Source organism: Heptranchias perlo, chromosome 35 (assembly GCF_035084215.1).
Source record: "Heptranchias perlo isolate sHepPer1 chromosome 35, sHepPer1.hap1, whole genome shotgun sequence".
NCBI classification, from domain to species: domain Eukaryota; kingdom Metazoa; phylum Chordata; class Chondrichthyes; order Hexanchiformes; family Hexanchidae; genus Heptranchias; species Heptranchias perlo.
In genome coordinates, this window is record NC_090359.1 from 7,754,681 (window position 1) to 7,776,825 (window position 22,145).

General features: G+C 44.9%; 5 non-coding genes across 5 annotated transcripts; 1 reads left to right on the forward strand and 4 right to left on the reverse strand.

Annotated features, from left to right (window-relative positions):
• Positions 1-285: 285 nt before the first annotated feature.
• Positions 286-357, forward strand: trnah-gug (transfer RNA histidin (anticodon GUG)). Its single transcript has one exon. It is a non-coding gene; the product is annotated as a tRNA-His (tRNA).
• Positions 358-4,920: 4,563 nt separating this feature from the next.
• Positions 4,921-4,992, reverse strand: trnaq-uug (transfer RNA glutamine (anticodon UUG)). The gene has a single exon. It is a non-coding gene; the product is annotated as a tRNA-Gln (tRNA).
• A 1,018-nt stretch (positions 4,993-6,010) lies between these two features.
• trnaq-cug (transfer RNA glutamine (anticodon CUG)) lies at positions 6,011-6,082 on the reverse strand. Its single transcript has one exon. It is a non-coding gene; the product is annotated as a tRNA-Gln (tRNA).
• A 1,936-nt stretch (positions 6,083-8,018) lies between these two features.
• Positions 8,019-8,090, reverse strand: trnaq-uug (transfer RNA glutamine (anticodon UUG)). Its single transcript has one exon. It is a non-coding gene; the product is annotated as a tRNA-Gln (tRNA).
• Positions 8,091-9,108: 1,018 nt separating this feature from the next.
• Positions 9,109-9,181, reverse strand: trnaq-cug (transfer RNA glutamine (anticodon CUG)). The gene has a single exon. It is a non-coding gene; the product is annotated as a tRNA-Gln (tRNA).
• Positions 9,182-22,145: the final 12,964 nt, after the last annotated feature.

Consider the following 22,145-nt stretch of genomic DNA (forward strand, 5'->3'; position numbering starts at 1 on the left):
AAAAACTGATTAATCTTCAACATTTTCCAGTTCTGACGAAGGGTCATCCACCTTAAACTTTAATTCTGTTTCTCTCTCTACAGACGCTGCCTGACTTGCTGATTATTTGGAGCATTTTCTGTTTTTATTTCCAGCATCGTCAGTATTTTGCTTCGAATATCTCCTGATTTGGCTCGGTGTCAAATTCTTTTCAAAAACGCTCCTGTGAAACGCCTTGGGTCGTTTCACTATGTCAAATGCGCTATTTAAATAGTTCTGGCAGAAACTGCACCACTGTCGTGTGGCGCCGTGATCGTATAGTGGTCAGTACTCTGCGTTGTGGCCGCAGCAACCTCGGTTCGAATCCGAGTCACGGCATAGTGTACGTTGCTTCTTTTGTTCTCTCCCGCGCTTGCGAATATAATGCAACAGTATATCAATATTTTATCCATGAAAAAAAATCATTAGTGGCGAAAACATATTGATTCCATCAAATCCTCGCACTCTCACATTCCTGTACTTGATGTTCCGCATTTCAAACCCACCTCTTCTGCCCGCTTTATCTTCCTTCCACAATCGATCGGCCGCCTTTACTTCCCTCCTTCCATTCACTTTCACGATCTCACACCCTGAGGTTTGCTCTGCTCCGACCGCGGTTTCAATTGGGCACATGTCCCATTCGCACCAATGTTCATTTGTGCCTTGAAACCAGTCGATAAATTTCGACCTGCGTGACCGCCCGACAGACAAGCACCACGAAAGCAGGGCTGGACCCTGGAAAGAAAGCCGCCCGACTGTTCACGAAATTTACTTGGGGAATCTTGTGATCCAGGGGATGCTAACTGAAGAACTGGTTTTTGTTTTGATGCTTGTTGGCTCTTTTCTCTAAGCAGTTGAGGTGCGTGAGCGACGGGCAGCGCTGCAGAGCTGCGAATGGCGGATGAAAGGTGAACATTTGGCAAGTTGGGGCGGTGAAGTAAGATCGGAAGTGTTCCCCCTTGATCTCAATAGTTCTGTTGAAACGTGCGATTGAATCGAGTAGAGGATAAATATAAAGAGTCACAGGCCATGAGCGAACGAACATTGAAATTCTCGTGGCGCAGGACGCTGTGTGCGGAAACGGCAGATTTTCGAGCTCGTGTGTAGGAAATTAAAGTGCGATCTTGTGTGTGAGAAGAGCACAAGAAAGTTGTGCTTGAAGCTGCGCCCTAGAGGCAAGTTGCAGGTTGTCAGGAAAACTGCCATGGTGAAAACTCAAAATTGAACCCAGAAACTGCTGGCAACACTCAGCAGGTCAGGCAGCATCTGTGGAGAGATATTCGCTTTACCAGGTCGTCATTGTGCACTTTGATTGATACTAAAGACCTGTACAAGATAAACAGGTTGCATCTCAACCGGGCTGGGACCAATGTCCTCGCAGGGATGTTACTCTTGACTTATCAGCGAGCGATACCGGCCTTTACTGGGCCTTAGTTTTTAAAATCTATATTGGTGTAATGCATCCAAGATCTCTGACGATACAAAGCCACGTTGGAAAGTAAGCTGTGAGGAGGACACAAAGTGTCTTCAAAGGGATATAGACAGGTTACGTGAGTGGACAAGAAGGTGAAAGATGGAGGATAATGTGGGGAAATGTGAGGTTATTCACTTTGGTAGGAAGAATAGTAAAACAGAATGTTTTGAAAAGGAGAACAACTATTAAATATTTTTGTTCAGAGAAATTTTGGTGTACATAAGAACATAAGAACATAAGAAATTGGAGCAGGAGTAGGCCAATCGGCCCCTCGAGCCTGCTCCGCCATTCAATAAGATCATGGCTGATCTGATCCCAACCACAAATCTAAAGAACACAAGAAGTCAAAGCAGGACCCGGCCACATAGCCCCTGGGCCCTCTCCGCCACCCACAGGGCATTGACCGATCCGAACTCAGCTTCATGTCCAATTTCCTGCCCGCTCCCCATAACCCCTAATTCCCTTTACTTCTAGGAAACTGTCTATTTCTGTTTTAAATTTATCTAATGATGTAGATTCCACAGCTTCCTGGGGCAGCAAATTCCACAGACCTACCACCCTCTGAGTGAAGAAGTTTCTCCTCATCTCAGTTTTGAAAGAGCAGCCCCTTATTCTAAGATTATGCACCCTAGTTCTAGTTTCACCCATCTTTGGGAACATCCTTACTGCATCCACCCGATCAAGACCCTTCACAATCTTATATGCTTCAATAAGATCGCCTCTCATTCTTCTGAACTCCAATGAGTAGAGTCCCAATCTACTCAACCTCTCCTCATATGTCCGCCCCCTCATCCCCGGGATTAACCGAGTGAACCTTCTTTGTACTGCCTCGAGAGCAAGTATGTCTTTTCTTAAGTATGGACACCAAAACTGTATGCAGTATTCCAGGTGCGGTCTCACCAATACCTTATATAACTGCAGCAATACCTCCTTGTTTTTATATTCTATCCCCCTAGCAATAAAAGCCAACATTCCGTTGGCTTTCTTGAACACCTGCTGCACCTGCATACCAACTTTTTGATTTTCTTGCACGAGGACCCCAGATCCCTTTGTACTGCAGTACTTTCCAGTCTCTCGCCATTAAGAAAATAACTTGCTCTCTGATTTTTCCTGCCAATGTGCATAACCTCACATTTTCCAATATTATATTGCATCTGCCAAATCTCTTCCCACTCACCCAGCCTGCCTATATCCCCTTGCAGGTTTTTTATGTCCTCCTCACTCTCTACTTTCCCTCCCATCTTTGTATCATCTGCAAATTTTGATATGTTGCACTCGGTCCCCTCCTCCAAATCGTTAATATAGATTGTAAAGAGTTGGGGACCCAGCACCGACCCCTGTGGAACACCACTGGTTACTGGTTGCCAGTCCGAAAATGAACCATTTATCCCAAATCTCTGCTTCCTGTTCGATAACCAATCCTCCACCCATGCCAGAATATTACCCCCAATCCCGTGATTTTTTATCTTAAGTAATAATCTTTTATGTGGCACCTTGTCGAATGCCTTCTGGAAGTCGAAATACACTACGTCCACAGGTTCCCCTTTATCCACCCTATACGTTATATCCTCGAAGAACTCAAGCAAATTTGTCAGACATGACTTCCCCTTCATAAAGCCATGCTGACTTTGTCCTATTAAATTATGCTTATCTAAATGTTCCGTTACTGTCTCCTTAATAATAGACTCCAAAATTTTACCCACCACAGATGTTAAGCTAACTGGCCTATAATTTCCAGCCTTCTGCCTACTACCCTTTTTAAATAACGGTGTTACATTAGCAGTTTTCCAATCTGCCGGGACCTCTCCTGAGTCCAGGGAATTTTGGAAAACTATCACCAAAGCATCCACAATCCCTACTGCCACTTCCCTCAAGACCCTAGGATGGAAGCCATCAGGTCCAGGGGATTTATCCGCCTTGAGTCCCATTATTTTACTGAGTACCATCTCCTGAGTGATTTTAATCGTATTTAGCTCCTCCCCCCCGAGAGTCCCCTGTTTGTCCAGTGTTGGGATATTCTTAGTGTCCTCTACTGTAAAGACTGAAACAAAATATTTGTTCAGCATTTTTGCCATCTCCATGTTTCCCACCATTAATTTCCCGGTCTCATCCTCGAAGGGACCTATGTTTGCCTGAGCCACCCTTTTTCTTTTTATATAACTATAGAAACTCTTGCTGTCTGTTTTTATATTTTTTGCTAATTTCTTTTCATAATCTAACTTCCCTTTCTTAATCAATCCTTTAGTTACTTTTTGCTGTCTTTTGAAGAATTCCCAATCTTCTATCCTCCCACTAAGTTTGGCTACCTTATATGTCCTTGTTTTTAGTCGGATACTATCCTTGATTTCTTTACTTAGCCACGGATGGCTGTCATTTCTTTTACACCCTTTTTTCCTCAGTGGAATATATTTATTTTGAAAGTTGTAAAATAACTCCCTAAATGAACACCACTGCTCATGTACCGTCTTACCCTTTAATCTATTTTCCCAGTCCTCTTTAATCAATTCCGCTCTCATACCATCATAGTCTCCTTTATTCAAGCTCAGTACGCTTGTTTGAGAATCAACCTTCTCACCCTCTAATTGGATATGGAATTCATCCATGTTGTGGTCGCTCGTTCCAAGGGGATCCTTAACTAGGACATTATTAATTAATCCTGACTCATTACCCAGGACCAGGTCCAAGGTTGCCTGCCCCCTTGTAGGATCAGTTACATCCTGCTCAAGAAATCCATCCCTGATGCACTCAATGAACTCGTCCTCAAGTCTGCTCTGCCCAATTTGATTTGTCCAGTTAATATGATAATTAAAATCCCCCATAATTATGGCTGTTCCCTTATTACATGCCCCGACTATCTCCTGATTAATACTTCTTCCAGCAGAGTTGCAACTATTAGGAGGCCTATATACTACGCCCACTAATGTTTTTTTCCCTTATTATTCCTTATCTCCACCCAAACTGTTTCATTATCTTGATGCTTTGTCCCAATATCATTTCTCTGTATTACAGTGATTCCTTCCTTTATTAACATAGCCACCACACCTCCCCTTCCTTCCTGCCTGTCCTTCCTGATTGTTTAATACCCTGGCATATTTAATTCCCATTTTTGTATCCATATTGCTACTGCTCCTTTTATTCTATGGGTATCAATCTTGATGACAAGGCTATCATAAGGCACTTTATTCATTGCCTGTTGAAAGTTTACATACACCACATCAATCGCATTGACCTCAGCATCCTTCTCCGTTACCTCATCAAAAATTCTATTAAGTTAGTTCAATACGATTTGCCTTTAACAAAAGCCCAAATTTATACAAGGAGCTCGAACATCATTGATTGAGGCTCCGAAATTCCTCCGAACAGGGTTGGGATTCCAGGTGACTTTTATTTGTTTCCCCAAAAGTTACAAACGAAAGGGACAAAAGTTGAGGTTCCACCGAGATTTGAACTCGGATCGCTGGATTCAAAGTCGAGAGTGCTCACCATTACACCATGGAACCCATTCACTAAAACATGCGGCCCCCTTCCCTTCAAGGATACTGGGCTCCATTATCAGCATCGGCATGGCGCTGTATCATTGACTGCACGAGGCGACTGGCAAACGTCAGCCATCAGCAAAACTGCAAGCACTGGTCAATCCCAACCTGCCACTTTGGCCTTTTCTCATCCATACTTCCAGCTTCCCCACTTTCCCCTCTGATAAGTAGAGATGCTCAGCCAATCGCACAGCTGCTGTCAAATCCATCGCTTCCCTCGTTGACGCTTGTGTTTCACACTGCTCAGCGCAGCTCATCTTGTTGGATAATCAGAGCATAAACATTGCAAGGCACTGATGCATGAAGTTCGGGGTGAAAAGAAAAGAGCTCGATCCTCACTGATTAAAGCTGCGAACTCCCCAACAACAGGGATTAGATTCCAAGTGATTTTAACTTGTTTGCCCTCAATTTGCAAACGAAAAGGACAAAATTCGAAGGTTGATCGAGATTAGAATTTGGATCGCTGGAATCCAAGTCCAGAATGCTTATTATTGCACTGTGTGAACGAACTGACTACTTCAACTGTCACCCACCAGTCAAAGACACTTGGCTGTTTTATTAGCACTGCCTTCACGCCACATCACTGACACCTCGAGGCTACCGACAAACCTCTCCCATCATCAAACTGCAACATCTTGACAAGAAAATCTCAACATTGCCCGAGGACATGATCCAAGCAATTCTTGCCTTTCAAGAAACAATGCTTTGAATTTCTACATGCTTGATTGCTGAATGCAGATTACAAAGAAAAGTTCTGCAAACACCATTCTCTGGTGCAGTGAAACTCAGCATTAAACAAAATACAGCTTTCTCTTCTGTTGATTTTGGAAAGCGAAAGTCCGGTTGAGCTGATGAACTGAAACCGAAAGAAGCGACTGGAACCTCATTGATTGACAGCGACTTCGCACCAGCAGGGAATGGATTCCCGCTGCAATTTGTTTTTTTGCCCTGCAGTTGCAAACGAATGGGACAAAAACAAATCAGGTTCCACCGAGATTCGAACTCGGATCGCTAGATTCAGAGTCTAGAGTGCTCACCATTACACCATGGAACCCATTTGTTAATAAAAGCCGCACCCTCCATCAAAAGACATTTGGCTCTTTTCTAAGCACGGCCAAGTCGCTGCATCACTGACTTCTCGAGGCTGTTGGCACACCGCTCCCATCAGCAAAACTACAAGAACTTGACAATTCCAAACTGCCACTTTGACTTGACCCTTTCTCATCTCTTCCTGCAGCTTCCAACCTTTACCTTCTGCTTAGTATCGATGTTCAGCCAATCAAACAGCTGCTAGTCAAACCTATCGCTTCGCTCATCACTGCTTCTCTTTCAATCTGCTCAGCGCAGCTCCTGTTGCTGTCTTGCCGGATAATCTGTGAATAAATATTGCAGGGCACTGATGCATGAAGATTGGCGTAAAACAAAATGTAAACTTTGGCGAGGGCACGATCCAAGCAATGCCTGCATTTCAAGAGACAGTGCTTTGAATTTCTGCATGTTTGCCTGCTGAATGCAGATTGCAAAGAAAAATTCAGCAAACACCATTTTTGGTGCAGTGAAGCGCAGCGATGCACATAAAGCAACTTTGTCTTCTGAAGATTTAGGAAAGCAAAAGACAGGCTGAGCTTGTGGACTCATAGAAAGGTTACAGCACGGAAGTCGGCCGTTCGGCCCTTCGAGTCCTGCCAGCTCTATGCAATAGCAATCCAGCCAATCCCACTCCCTCGCCCTATCCCCGTAGCCCTCGGCATGTTTTCCTTTAAAGTATTTTTCAGTTCCCTCTTGAAAGCCACGTTTGAATCTGTCTCCACCACGACCCCTGGCATTGCATTGCATTTCCGAAACACTCACTGTGAAAAAATGGTTTTTCCTCAAGTCACTTTTGATTCTTTTGCCAGTCACCTTAAATCTATGTCCTCTGGTTCTTGACCTTTCCGCCAATAGGAACAGTTTGTCTCCATTTATTCTGTCAATACCCCTCATGAGTTTAAATAGCTCTATCAAATCTCCTCTCAATCTTCTTGTTCCAAGAAGAACATCCCCAGCCTATCCACGCAACTAAATTCCCTCATCCCTGGAATCATTCTCGTTCATCGTTTCTGCACCCTCTCTTAGACCTTCGCATTTTTCCTAAAGTGCGGTGCCCAGATCTGGACACAATACTCCAGTTGTGGTCGAACTAATGTTTTATAAAGGATCATCATGAATTCCGTGCTTTAGTGTTCTATGCCTGTATTTATAAAGCCCAGGATCCCGTATGCTTTTTGAACCGCATTCTCAACCAGCCTCGCTACATTCAACGATTTGTGCACTTTTCCCCCATATCTCTCTGCTCCTGTACCCTTTTCGAATTGAGCCCTCTTATTTACATTGCTTCTCCTCGTTCTTCCGACCACCGAGATGTATCACCTTGCATTTTTCTGCGTTCAATTTCGATATCCTCTTGAAGTCTATCACTATCCTCCTCACTGTTCACTCTAATTCCAAGGTTTGTGTCATCTTGAAATTTGGAAATTGTGCCCTGGACACCCAAGTCCAAGTCATTAATAAATATCAAAAAGGGCAGTGGTGCGAGCACCGACCTGTGGAGAACATTACTGTACACCTCCCTCCAATCCGAAAAACAACCGTTCATCACTCCTCTCTGGTTCCTGTTACTGAGGCAATTTTGTATCCATATTGCTGCTGCTCCTTTCATTCTATGGGTATCAATCTTGATGACAAGGCGATCATAAGGCACTTTATTAATCGCCTTTTGAAAGTTTACAAACACCACATCAATCGCATTGACCTCAGCATCCTTCTTCTTTACCTCATCAAAAATTCTATCAAGTTAGTTCAATACGATTTGCCTTTAACAAAAGACCAAATTTATACAAGGAGCTCGAACATCATTGATTGAGGCTCCAAAATTCCTCCGAACAGGGTTGGGATTCCAGGTGACTTTTATTTGTTTCCCCAAAAGTTACAAACGAAAGGGACAAAAGTTGAGGTTCCACCGAGATTTGAACTCGGATCGATGGATTCAAAGTCCAGAGTGCTCACCATTACACCATGGAACCCATTCACTAAAACATGCGGCCCCCTTCCCTTCAAGGATACTGGGCTCCATTATCAGCATCGGCATGGCGCTGTGTCATTGACTGCACGAGGCGACTGGCAAACGTCAGCCATCAGCAAAACTGCAAGCACTGGTCAATCCCAACCTGCCACTTTGGCCTTTTCTCATCCATACTTCCAGCTTCCCCACTTTCCCCTCTGATAAGTAGCGATGCTCAGCCAATCGCACAGCTGCTGTCAAATCCATCGCTTCCCTCGTTTATGCTTCTGTTTCACACTGCTCAGCGCAGCTCGTCTTGTTGGATAATCAGTGCATAAACATTGCAAGGCACTGATGCATGAAGTTCGGGGTGAAAAGAAAAGAGCTCGATCCTCACTGATTAAAGCTGCGAACTCCCCAACAACAGGGATTAGATTCCAAGTGATTTTAACTTGTTTGCCCTCAATTTGCAAACGAAAAGGACAAAATTCGAAGGTTGATCGAGATTAGAATTTGGATCGCTGGAATCCTAGTCCAGAATGCTTATTATTGCACTGTGTGAACCAACTGACTACTTCAGCTGTCACCCACCAGTCAAAGACACTTGGCTGTTTTATTAGCACTGCCATAATGCCACATCACTGACACCTCGAGGCTACCGACAAACCTCTCCCATCATCAAACTGCAACATCTTGACAAGAAAATCTCAACATTGCCCGAGGACATGATCCAAGCAATTCTTGCCTTTCAAGAAACAATGCTTTGAATTTCTACATGCTTGATTGCTGAATGCAGATGACAAAGAAAAGTTCTGCAAACACCATTCTCTGGTGCAGTGAAACTCAGCATTAAACAAAATACAGCTTTCTCTTCTGTTGATTTTGGAAAGCTAAATTCCGGTTGAGCTGATGAACTGAAACCGAAAGAAGCAACTGGAACCTCATTGATTGACAGCGACTTCGCACCAGCAGGGAGTGGATTCCCGCTGCAATTTGTTTTTTTGCCCTGCAGTTGCAAACGAATGGGACAAAAACAAATCAGGTTCCACCGAGATTCGAACTCGGATCGCTAGATTCAGAGTCTAGAGTGCTCACCATTACACCATGGAATCCATTTGTTAATAAAAGCCGCACCCTCCATCAAAAGACTTTTGGCTCTTTTCTAAGCACGGCCACGTCGCTGCATCACTGACTTCTCGAGGCTGTTGGCACACCGCTCCCATCAGCAAAACTACAAGAACTTGACAATTCCAAACTGCCACTTTGACTTGACCCTTTCTCATCTCTTCCTGCAGCTTCCAACCTTTACCTTCTGCTTAGTATCGATGTTCAGCCAATCACACAGCTGCTAGTCAAACCTATCGCTTCCCTCGTCACTGCTTCTCTTTCAATCTGCTCAGCGCAGCTCCTGTTGCCGTCTTGCCGGATAATCTGTGAATAAATATTGCAAGGCACTGATGCATGAAGTTTGGCGTAAAACAAAATGTAAACTTTGTGCGAGGGCACGATCCAAGCAATGCCTGCATTTCAAGAGACAGTGCTTTGAATTTCTGCATGTTTGCCTGCTGAATGCAGATTGCAAAGAAAAATTCAGCAAACACCATTTTTGGTGCAGTGAAGCGCAGCGTTGCACATAAAGCAACTTTGTCTTCTGAAGATTTAGGAAAGCAAAAGACAGGCTGAGCTTATGGACTCATGGAAAGGTTACAGCACGGAAGGAGGCAGTTCGGCCCTTCGAGTCCTGCCAGCTCTATGCAATAGCAATCCAGCCAATCCCACTCCCTCGCCCTCTCCCCGTAGCCCTCGACATGTTTTCCTTTAAAGTATTTATACAGTTCCCTCTTGAAAGCCACGATTGAATCTGCCTCCACCACGACCCCAGGCATTGCATTGCATTTCCTAACCACTCACTGTGTAAAAAAGGTTTTTACTCAAGTCACTTTTGATTCTTTTGCCAGTCACCTTAAATCTATGTCCTCTGGTTCTTGACTTTTCCGCCAATAGGGACAGTTTGTCTCCATTTATTCTGTCAATACCCATCATGAGTTTAAATAGCTCTATCAAATCTTCTCTCAATCTTCTCTGTTCCAAGAAGAACATCCCCAGCTTCTCCAGTCTATCCACGCAACTAAATTCCCTCATCCCTGGAATCATTCTCGTTCATCTTTTCTGCACCCTCTCTTAGACCTTCGCATTTTTCCTAAAGTGCGGTGCCCAGTTCTGGACACAATATTCCAGTTGTGGTCGAACTAATGTTTTATAAAGGATCATCATGAATTCCGTGCTTTAGTGTTCTATGCCTGTATTTATAAAGCCCAGGATCCCGTATGCTTTTTGAACCGCATTCTCAACCAGCCTCGCTACATTCAACGATTTGTGCACTTTTCCCCCATATCTCTCTGCTCCTGTACCCTTTTTGAATTGAGCCCTCATATTTACATTGCTTCACCTCGTTCTTCCGACCACCGAGATGTATCATCTTGCATTGTTCTGCGTTCAATTTCGATATACTCTTGAAATCTATCACTATCCTTCTCACTGTTCACTATAATTCCAAGGTTTGTGTCATCTTGAAATTTGGAAATTGTGCCCTGTACACCCAAGTCCAAGTCATTAATAAATATCAAAAAAGGCAGTGGTGCGAGCACCGACCTGTGGGGAACATTACTGTACACCTCCCTCCAATCCGAAAAACAACCGTACATCACTGCTCTCTGGTTCCTGTTACTGAGGCAATTTTGTATCCATATTGCTACTGCTCCTTTTATTCTATGGGTATCAATCTTGATGACAAGGCTATCAGAAGGCACTTTATTAATCGCCTTTTGAAAGTTTACAGACACCACATCAATCGCATTGACCTCAGCATCCTTCTCCGTTACCTCATCAAAAACTCTATCAAGTTAGTTCAATACGATTTGCATTTAACAAAAGCCCAAATTTATACAAGGAGCTCGAACCTCATTGAAAGAGGCTCCGAACTTTCTCCGAACAGGGATGGGATTCCAGGTGACTTTTATTCGTTTCCCCAAAAGTTACAAACGAAAGGGACAAAAGTTGAGGTTCCACCGAGATTTGAATTCGAATCGCTGGATTCAAAGTCCAGAGTGCTCATCATTACACCATGGAACCCATTCATTAAAACATGCGACCCCCTTCCCTTCAAGGATACTGGGCTCCATTATCAGCATCGCCATGGCGTTGCATCATTGACAGCACGAGGCGACTGGCAAACGTCTGCCATCAGCAAAACTGCAAGCACTGGTCAATCCCAACCTGCCACTTTGGCATTTTCTCATCCATACTTCCAGCTTCCCCACTTTCCCCTCTGATCAGTAGAGATGCTCTGCCAATCGCACAGCTGCTGTCAAATCCATCGCTTCCCTCGTTGATGCTTCTGTTTCACACTGCTCAGCGCAGCTCGTCTTGTTTGATAATCAGTGCATAAACATTGCAAGGCACTGATGCATGAAGTTCGGGGTGAAAAGAAAAGAGCTCGATCCTCACTGATTAAAGCTGCGAACTCCCCACCAACAGGGATTAGATTCCAAGTGATTTTAACTTGTTTGCCCTCAATTTGCAAACGAAAAGGACAAAATTCGAAGTTTGATCGAGATTTCAATTTGGATCGCTGGAATCCAAGTCCAGAATGCCCTTGTTATTGCACTGTGTGAACCAACTGATTACTTCAGCTGCCACCCACCAGTCAAAGACACTTGGCTGTTTTATTAGCACTGCCTTCACGCCACATCACTGACACCTCGAGGCTACCGACAAACCTCTCCCATCATCAAAACTGCAACATCTTGACAAGAAAATGTCAACATTGCCCGAGGACATGATCCAAGCAATTCTTGCCTTTCAAGAAACAATGCTTTGAATTTCTACATGCTTGATTGCTGAATGCAGATTACAAAGAAAAGTTCTGCAAACACCATTCTCTGTTGCAGTGAAACTCAGCATTAAACAAAATACAGCTTTCTCTTCTGTTGATTTTGGAAAGCGAAAGTCCGGTTGAGCTGCAGAACTGAAACCGACAGAAGCAACTGGAACCTCATTGATTGACAGCGACTTCCCACCAGCAGGGAGTGGATTCCCGCTGCATTTTGTTTTTTTGCCCTGCATTTGCAAACGAATGGGACAAAAACAAATCAGGTTCCACCGAGATTCGAACTCCGATCGCTAGATTCAGAGTCTAGAGTGCTCACAATTACACCATGGAACACATTTGTTAATAAAAGCTGCACCCTCCATCAGAAGACATTTGGCTCTTTTCTAAGCACGGCCACGTCGCTGCATCACTGACTTCTCGAGGCTGTTGCAACACCGCTCCCATCAGCAAAACTACAAGAACTTGACAATTCCAAACTGCCACTTTGACTTGACTCTTTCTCATCTCTTCCTTCAGCTTCCAACCTTTTCCTTCTGCTTAGTATCGATGTTCAGCCAATCACACAGCAGCTCGTCAAACCTATCGCTTCCCTCGTCACTGCTTCTCTTTCAATCTGCTCAGCGCAGCTCCTGTTACAGTCTTGCCGGATAATCTGTGATTAAATATTGCAAGGCACTGATGCATGAAGATTGGCGTGAAACAAAATGTAAACTTTGTGCGAGGGCACGATCCAAGCAATGCCTGCATTTCAAGAGACAGTGCTTTGAATTTCTGCATGTTTGCCTGCTGAATGCAGATTGCAAAGAAAAATTCAGCAAACACCATTTTTGGTGCAGTGAAGCGCAGCGTTGCACATAAAGCAACTTTGTCTTCTGAAGATTTAGGAAAGCAAAAGACAGGCTGAGCTTATGGACTCATAGAAAGGTTACAGCACGGAAGTAGGCCGTTCGGCCCTTCGAGTCCTGCCAGCTCGATGCAATAGCAATTCAGCCAATCCCACTCCCTCGCCCTCTCCCCGTAGCCCTCGGCATGTTTTCCTTTAAAGTATTTTTCAGTTCCCTCTTGAAAGCCACGATTGAATCTGCCTCCACCACGACCCCAGGCATTGCATTGCATTTCCTAACCACTCACTGTGTAAAAAAGGTTTTTCCTCAAGTCACTTTTGATTCTTTTGCCAGTCACCTTAAATCTATGTCCTCTGGTTCTTGACCTTCCGCCAAAAGGAACAGTTTGTCTACATTTGTTCTGTCAATACCCCTCATGAGTTTAAATAGCTCTATCAAATCTCCTCTCAATCTTCTCTGTTCCAAGAAGAACATCCCCAGCTTCTCCAGTCTATCCACTTAACTAAATTCCCTCATCCCTGGAATCATTCTCGTTCATCTTTTCTGCACCCTCTCTTAGACCTTCGCATTTTTCCTAAAGTGCGGTTCCCAGATCTGGACACAATACTCCAGTTGTGGTCGCACTAATATTTTATAAAGGAGCATCATGAATTCCGTGCTTTAGTGTTCTATGCCTGTATTTATAAAGCCCAGGATCCCGTATGCTTTTTGAACCGCATTCTCAACCAGCCTCGCTACATTCAACGATTTGTGCACTTTTCCCCCATATCTCTCTGCTCCTGTACCCTTTTCGAATTGAGCCCTCTTATTTACATTGCTTCTCCTCGTTCTTCCGACCACCGAGATGTATCACCTTGCATTTTTCTGCGTTCAATTTCGATATCCTCTTGAAGTCTATCACTATCCTCCTCACTGTTCACTATATTCCAAGGTTTGTGTCATCTTGAAATTTGGAAATTGTGCCCTGTACACCCAAGTCCAAGTCATTAATAAATATCAAAAAGAGCAGTGGTGCGAGCACCGACCTGTGGGGAACATTACTGTACACCTCCCTCCAATCCGAAAAACAACCGTTCATCACTCCTCTCTGGTTCCTGTTACTGAGGCAATTTTGTATCCATATTGCTACTGCTCCTTTTATTCTATGGGTATCAATCTTGATGACAAGGCTATCAGAAGGCACTTTATTAATCGCCTTTTGAAAGTTTACATACACCACATCAATCGCATTGACCTCAGCATCCTTCTCCGTTACCTCATCAAAAACTCTATCAAGTTAGTTCAATACGATTTGCCTTTAACAAAAGGCCAAATTTCTGCCAGGAGCTCGAGCCTCATTGATTGAGGTTGCGAATTGCCCAGGAACAGGGATGGGATTCCGGGTGCCTCTTATTTATTTCCCCATAAATTACAAACGAATGGGACAAAGGTGGAGGTTCCACCGAAATTTGAATTCGGATCGTTAAATTCAAAGTTCAGACTGCTCACCATTACACCATGTAACTCATTTATTAAAACAAGCGCCCCCCTCCCTTCAAAGATACTGGGCTCCTTTATCAGCATCGCCATGGCGCTGCATCATTGACTGCACGAGGCTCATGCAAACGTCTGCCATCAGCAAACCTGCAAACACCGGTCAATCCCAACCTGCCATTTTGGCTCCGCCCTTTCTCATCCATACTTTCAGCTTCCCCACTTTTCCCTCTGAAAAGTATAAATGCTGAGCCAATCACACAGCTACTGTCAAATCCATCGGTTCCTTCGTTGCTGCTTCTGTTTCACACTGCTCAGCGCAGCTTGTCGTGTTGAATAATCAGTTCATAAACATTGCAAGGCACTGATGCATGAAGTTCGGGGTTCAAAGAAAATAGCTCGATTCTCACTGATGGATGTGGAGATACCGGTGATGGACTGGGGTGGACAAATTTCAGGAGTCTGACAACACCAGGTCATAGTCCAACAGCTTTATTAGAATCACAAACTTGTGATTCCAATAAAGCTTTTCGAATATAACCTAATGTTGTAAGACTCCTCACTGATTGAATCTGCGAACTCCCCACCAACAGGGAGAGCGAGATTCAACCAGACCGCTTCACCAACAGCTCAGGATCCCCACTCTCGAATCCAGCTGCTGCAAGCCGCTGTTTAATGGAGAAGCCACACGATGCCATGTCAAAAGCAACGGTTTCCGCAGTTTAGCGGTTATCACGTTCACCTCACATGTGAAAAGTCTCTGGTTTGATCGCAGGCGGGAACGTTATTTGGGAATTTGCTCTTGTGAAAAGGGGGTGATAATTCGTTGTTCCTTTTAAATTTAGCAACGGCTGCACCACTTTCCTGGTGTCATAAACACTGAACATTTTAACCAGACTCTTAAAACACAGTATTGAAAATGAGAACGGATGAAAGTTCATCACATGCAAACACAATAACTTACTCACGTGTCACTCTCATTCGGTAACCATGTTCGTATTTTCGTCAGCCAGTTTGCAGAACGTTATCGCTTCATTCATAGCGATTACAACAATTATTTATCTTTCACAGGGTTTCATCAGTTTCGTGCATTCATTTCATAAAGTTCATCACTGTTCTGTGAAAATTATTTTTCTGACCGGGAATCGACCCACACCGCGGCGGTAAAAGCCCCGAATCCAAACCACCAGATGCCGCGCAATGGGTCGACACGAAGAACAATTTAAAAAGCAGAAACAGAAAATGTTGAGAACTCTCAGCAGGTCAGACAGCATCTGTGGAGAGAGAAACAGAGGGAACCTTTCAGGTCGGTGACCTTTCATCAGAACTCGCTCCACAGATGCTGCCTGACTGGCTGAATGTATCCAACATTTTCTGTTGATATTTCAGATTTCCAGCACATTGCTTTTGAAATTAAAGTGTAGCCCAAGTTGATGAAAGTTGCATCATTGAAAATCCTGGGTGGATATTTAGAAGATGCGACATTGGGAAGGGCTGGACTGCGATTCGAACAGTCCTCCACCCAAAGCTCGGGGAAGTCATTGAAATTTCAAAGAGGACTTGGGACGGGAAAGGAACGACAGGCTCACGTGATTGGTCGTTGGTATTCGGAATGCCCAAAATGCACTGCTTTGATTACCCGAATCAGACAAATAGTAATTCACAACACAGGACAAATCCATTTGATTTTAGTTATTGAAAACATTTCCCGACAGCAGCTGTCCACCATCAGTTTACTTTTCCAAACTAAAGGGTGTGAAGCTGGCACGAGTGATGATCTGTGCTGTATTATTTCTGAGCAGCAGACTCACCTTGTCCATGAATGCCTACTTGATGGAAGGCGCAGTCCCAATTGGTGGAGGGGATCGGTTTCTCGAGCTGTGATTCATCATCATCTATTTCAGTAATATTCCGGTTTGATGAAATTGAGATGAGATGAAACGAGCAGGTCCAACGAGCCGGTCTGTAATACTACACGGCATTTCGAAAGTTGTCTCTTGCACTTGCAGTGAAGCGGAGGGCAGTTTTCAATCTTAAACCAGCAAGTTGGGTGGCGCAGTAAGTCGTGTAGATGGGAGCAGAAAGTAGTGAAGGGACATTGATGATTAAATGAGAGGGAAAAACGATGACAGATGCAGTTCAATGTGGAGAAGTGTGATATAATCCACTTGGATCCTTAAAAATATCTGAATCAGAGTATTTTCTATATGACGAGAAACGAGGAACTATGGAGGGGCAGAGAGGTTCATGGGTCTATCTCCATAAAGCACTAAAAACTAGCAGACAAGTACAAAAAATAATTGATGGAATGTGAGGCTTCATCTCAAGGGGCTGGAATAAAAATCGTGGAAGTTATGCTACGGATGCATTAAGCTATGGTTAGACCACATCTGGAGGACAGCATTCAGTTCAGGGCACCGTACCCTAGGAGGGACATATTGGCCTTGAATGGGGTGCAGAATAGATTCACCAGAATGATACTGGGGCTAAAAGGGTTAAATTATGAGGACAGGTCGTGCAGACTAGACGTGTAGTTTCTTGATTATAGGCGATTAAGGGGTGATCTAATTGTAATGTTTACAAAGATAGGGTGGAGAGAGAGAGGCAATTTTCTTCGGGGGTGTCAAGAACAAGGGGGCTTAACCTTAAAATTAGAGCAGGGCCTTTCAGGGGTGATGTCAGGAAACACTTCTTCACAGGAAGGAGAGCGGGACTCCCACACACTGTGCAGGGCCCAGGCTGTTTTTGGTCAGTGTGCTGAGTCCCACACAGCCTGGGGGATTGGCTCAGTTACACATCTCCTGGCTCTCTGAAATGTTTCACTCATCTCAAATCTCCGCGGTCAGACTGCCGATTGTTTATTGATCAGGAAGATGGCTGGTAATAATCTGAGAGACAGTGAAGAGGTGAGAACAGAGCAGCAGTGAATGATCCCAGAACAATAGGAGCCAGCAGCTCGCCGTCTGGTCCCTGTGTCAGGGACAATACACAACACCTCAGCTCCTGACCAGGAACAGAGAGCTGCTGTTAACGTGGCCCAGTCCTCGCAAACTGCTGGAATTGTCGGATGGAAAACAGGCTTTTCGTCTCGGAGGCTGCTTTTGGGGCTCAGTGGCTCATCGAAAGAATGATTTTTATTGAAGAGCAGGGCTCTTGTCCATCACAGACTGATACTGTACAGTGCATGGCAGAGTAAAGCTTCCTCGACACTGTGCCATCAAACACTGCGGGGGCAGGTGCAACAAGGGTCAGATCAAGATTAAATCTCCCTCGAGACAGTCACAGAGGATGTCATTTGTGACTTTGATAAGGGCCGTTTCAGATCTGTGGCAGGGGTGGAAACCTGATTGGACGGATGTGTGGGAAAGATGGACACGGATTTGTGAGGTGACAACACGTTCAAGGACTTGAGAGGAAAGGGAGGTTGTAGATGGTGTGGTGGTTTGCATGGTCAGATGGTCAAGGTGCGTCTTTTGAGAAGGAGGGTGATGACAGCAGATTTGATAGGGAGGAGGACAGTCCCTGAGGAGAGCGAACCGTTATCAGTGTCAGCTAACATGGGGCCAGGAAGGGAGGTTGGGTGTCCAACAGTTTGGTGGAAATAAGTTCGAAGCATCAGGAGGTGGGTCTCATGTTCAAAATGAGCTCAGAGAGGGCATGAGGAGAGAGAGGAGAGAAACATAGTGGGCTCGGGGAAGGGAGGGAAGTGACAGAGGCAGCTGTACTGATGGTCTCAATCTTAGTGACAAAGAAGTCTCTGAGCTTATCGCACTCACTTCGTTGAAGAAAATCTCTCCTCATCCCCCCGTGGCTGTTTTCCAATTTATCTTAGATGTGTGTCCTCTGGTTATTGAAGCTCCCATTACTGGAAACAGTTTCTCCTTATTTACTCTATCAAAACCTTTCATAATTGTGAACAGCTCCATTAAATCGCACCATAACCTTCTTGGTGTCGTCTCAGTGCCGTCCCTGGTGGCTTTTTCATCGGTTCTCATATTGTCTTCCGGTTCGGGCTCCTTGTTGGTATCCAATTGACGCGATTTCGACTCCAGGTGTTGGATTAGTCAACTTTTCGCCCCAGCCTTCCAATTTGCCTGCAGTGTGGGCTGTGGCTACTTTTTCCTCCCTCGCTTCTGTGTCTGTCCCACAATCACACTCAGAAATGAGGCAGACCACAGCTATTAAAGTGACCAAAAACCCAAAACCAAAAGCTGAAGTGAAGCAGCTATTCATGGCCAAGTGTTTGACTACAATCCTTCATTATCATTTACTGTAAAATCTGAGTCTCAGTGAAACACACACAGAACATTTTGCAAACACTCTGCCAGTCGGGCCCCATCTGTGGAGAGAACGGACCAATTAACTGAGAGCCTCAATGTGACGAGGAACGAGACACGGCCCCCTGTGAGAAAAAAAAAACTTGCATTTGCACAGGACCTTTCACATCCTCAGGGCATCCCAACTCACTTCACTGGAAGTTCAATCATTATCGTTTAATAAGAGAACGCAGCAGCCTCGTTGTGTACAGCAAGATCCCATAAACAGTGATGAGATATTGAGCAGACCTCCTGTATTTTGGATGTTGATGGTTGAGGGAAGAATGTTGGCCAGGAAACCGGTAGAATTCTCTGATCTTCACAAATTGACACGGGAACTTTACACCTCGGAGCAGAAAGAAGGGACCCACATTAAACACCTCATTCAAATGACAGCACCTCTCACAATGTAGCTCCCTCTCAGCACGACACAGTCAGCCTGGATCACATATCCCAGAGCTGGAACTGGAGCTGGAACCCACACCCTAACAAACACCAGCCTGACTCCCTGGTATTACTCTCACCCCTGGCGAGTCATGAACCACACTGTGCCACTCCCAGAGTAACTGATGACCACAACCTCAGCTCCGGGTCCCGGTCTGAACCATTGCCGCAGCATGTTATCGCTCTTTGAAAGTGGCGTGGGATTCCCGCGTTCATTCTGTGATGTGCATTGGGGCAGTGGGACGAGGTGGATTGCTCTGGAATAGAGCCGGTACTGACTCGATGGGCCAAATGACATCCTTCCGTGCTGTGACCCTTCTATGATTCTATCATTCCATGTGGGTTGAGAGGGATACATGGAAGTATTCAGAGATGGCCTTATCCATGATTGACACGATCAGGAGTAGAGAGGCCACGTGAGATGGCAAGGTCGAAGGGGTGGCCGTGAATTTGCGTCGGGGAGTTTCTATGCAGGGAGAGATTAAGTGAGGATAAAGTATCACACAATAGACCTGTCAGCAAAATTGAAGCCCATGGGATTAAAGGTCAATGGCAGCGTGGACATAAAATTGGCTGAGGGGCAGAAAACAGAGAGTAGTGATGAACGGTTGTTTTTCAGACTGGCGGCAAGTATACAGTGGTGTTCCCCAGGGCTCGGAAATAGGACCACTGCTCTTTTTGATATATATTAATGAACGGGGCTTGGGTGTACAGGGGATAATTTCAAAGAATTTGCAGATGACACGAAACTCGAAAGTGTAAAAAACAACCTAAAGGATAGTGAAGGACTTCAGTAATACAGAGACAGACTGGCGAAATGGGCAGAAACATGGCATATGAAATTTAATGCTAAGAATTGTGAAATGATACATTATGGTAGGAAGAATGAGGGAGGCAATATAAACTAAATGGTGCAATTTCAAAGGGAGTGCAGTAATAGCGAGACCTGGGATGCATGTACACAAATCTTTGAAGGTGGCAGGACAAGTTGAGAAGGCTGTTAATGAAGCAAATGGGGTCCTTCTCTTTATTGATTGAGGCATAGGATAAAAAGCAAGGAATTAATACTAAACCTTGATAAAACACTGGTTAGGCCTCAGCTGGAGTATTCTATTCAATTCTGGGCACCAAACATTAGGAAGGATGTCAAGGCCTTAGAGAGGATGCAGAGGAGATTTACTAGAGTGGTGCCATGGATGAGGGACTTCAGTTGTATGGAGAAACTGAAGAATTGGGGTTGTTCTCCTCAGATCAATGAAGGTTAAGGGGAGGTTTGATAGAGGTGTTCAAAATCATGAAGCGTTTTGATAGAGTAAATAAGGAGAAACATTCCAGTTGCAGTAGGGCAGTAACATCACAGGTTAGATACAGATTAAAGCTCCTGGCAAAATGTCCCATCAAACACTGTCAGGGCAGGCACGGCACGGGATAGGTACAGATTAAAGTTCCCTCTGAACTGCCCCATTAAACATTCCCAGGAAAGGTACAGCACGGGTTATATGCAGAATGAAGCTCCCTCTACACTGTTAAATCTAACACTCCCAGGGCAGGTGCAACACAGGTGAGATACACAAAATGCTTCCTCTACTCTGTGCAGATTAGATCTCGCCAAATATTTCAGATACAAGGTGGCTTTGCTGGACACTCTGCTGATGTCTTTCCATATCTCTTCACTGAGTTATGCCTCTCACAATCGCCATATCCTGGTCTCTCTGCATCTCTGGACTCAGTTACACCACTCTCCACCTCACTCTTCGGGTGTCTCTCTGCATCTCCGGACTCAGTTACACCGCTCTCTACCTCCCTCTTCGGGTGTCTCTCTGCATCTCTGGACTCAGTGACACCGCTCTCTTCCTCCCTCTTCGGGTGTCTGTCTGCATCTCTGTGCTCAGTTACACCGCTCTCTACCTCCCTCTGCTGGTGTCTCCCTGTGTCGCTCGATCCGCTCTGTTCTGTGTGATGCAAATGGACAATGAGACGGCTGATCAAAAACATGTGGTGCAGTGACTCACACGGACAGAGAGAGACTCAGGCTGAGTGAAGCACAGGGACATTTACATCGGCTGCAGACTGCACGGCGTTACAAGGGGACATGGGAATGTGTGGAAATCCGGGGATCAAAAAAGGAATGGTGCAGATTGGGAGAAACGAGCAGAAAAGATGGGGAGCATGGGGTGAAATCATCGGAATACAGGTTAAAAACAGACAAGTAACAGAAAAACAAACAGCAGGTTAAAATGAAGAAAAGAAACTTATGAAATAGGACAATGGACGTGATTGAATGAAAGGAGGATCCGAAAGACAATGAGTTGTCTCAAAAACAGCTTTTTATTTTTTTTCGCCTTTCCGCTCAGCTCTGGTGTGTGGGATGGAAGAGCAGCCAGGTTGACTCTTCACTGCCCTCTGGAGTGTCCGAAAGGCAGCCAATCGGATCAAAACAGCGGTTCTTTTAATTGGAGTCAGGTGACTGCAGGTTGTGCACAACAGTTGCTGGTCGGAGGGTAAAGTGAGAATTGAGTTGTTTAGTATCATGGGGGATTTTGTAGTGAGAGGTTTGTTCCCGGTGCTGGTGTTAGTTGGAGCGTTTTGATGCTCTGATATTTGGCAACACTTTCGCGGCCAGAGATGGAGGTGTTGTGCGTGGTGCAGTTGGTATGATACGCCACTTGACAGTTGACCTCACTCACCTTGCCCACTCATGTCAAAGCATTGAACTTGTTCTTGCACTGCATCCAGATGCTATGCGCTGAAATTGACTTTCTCCCCCGCTGCCTCCCACAGCCTTTTGGATATTTGTGCGGAGGGCCCCTTGCTCCCCCCAAACCACTCTGCGGATATCGGATGTACAACCTTCTGTCCCCCTCTTGCAACAAGGTCTGTGGTGCATCAGCAGAGAATCTTGTAGCATGCACTCTCGCAGGCCTGGTACCAACACAGATCGGCAGATTGGTGAGGTCTGGCGTGCAGATTGGAAGATGTGGGATTTCGTTGTCCTCAACCTTTATTCAATGTTTTAACATATCTCATCAATGTGTAAACAAACGGATGGGACCTGCAGCTCTGTTTTAAGTGTGAGATGTCTGATCTGCATTCAGACTCCTTGCACA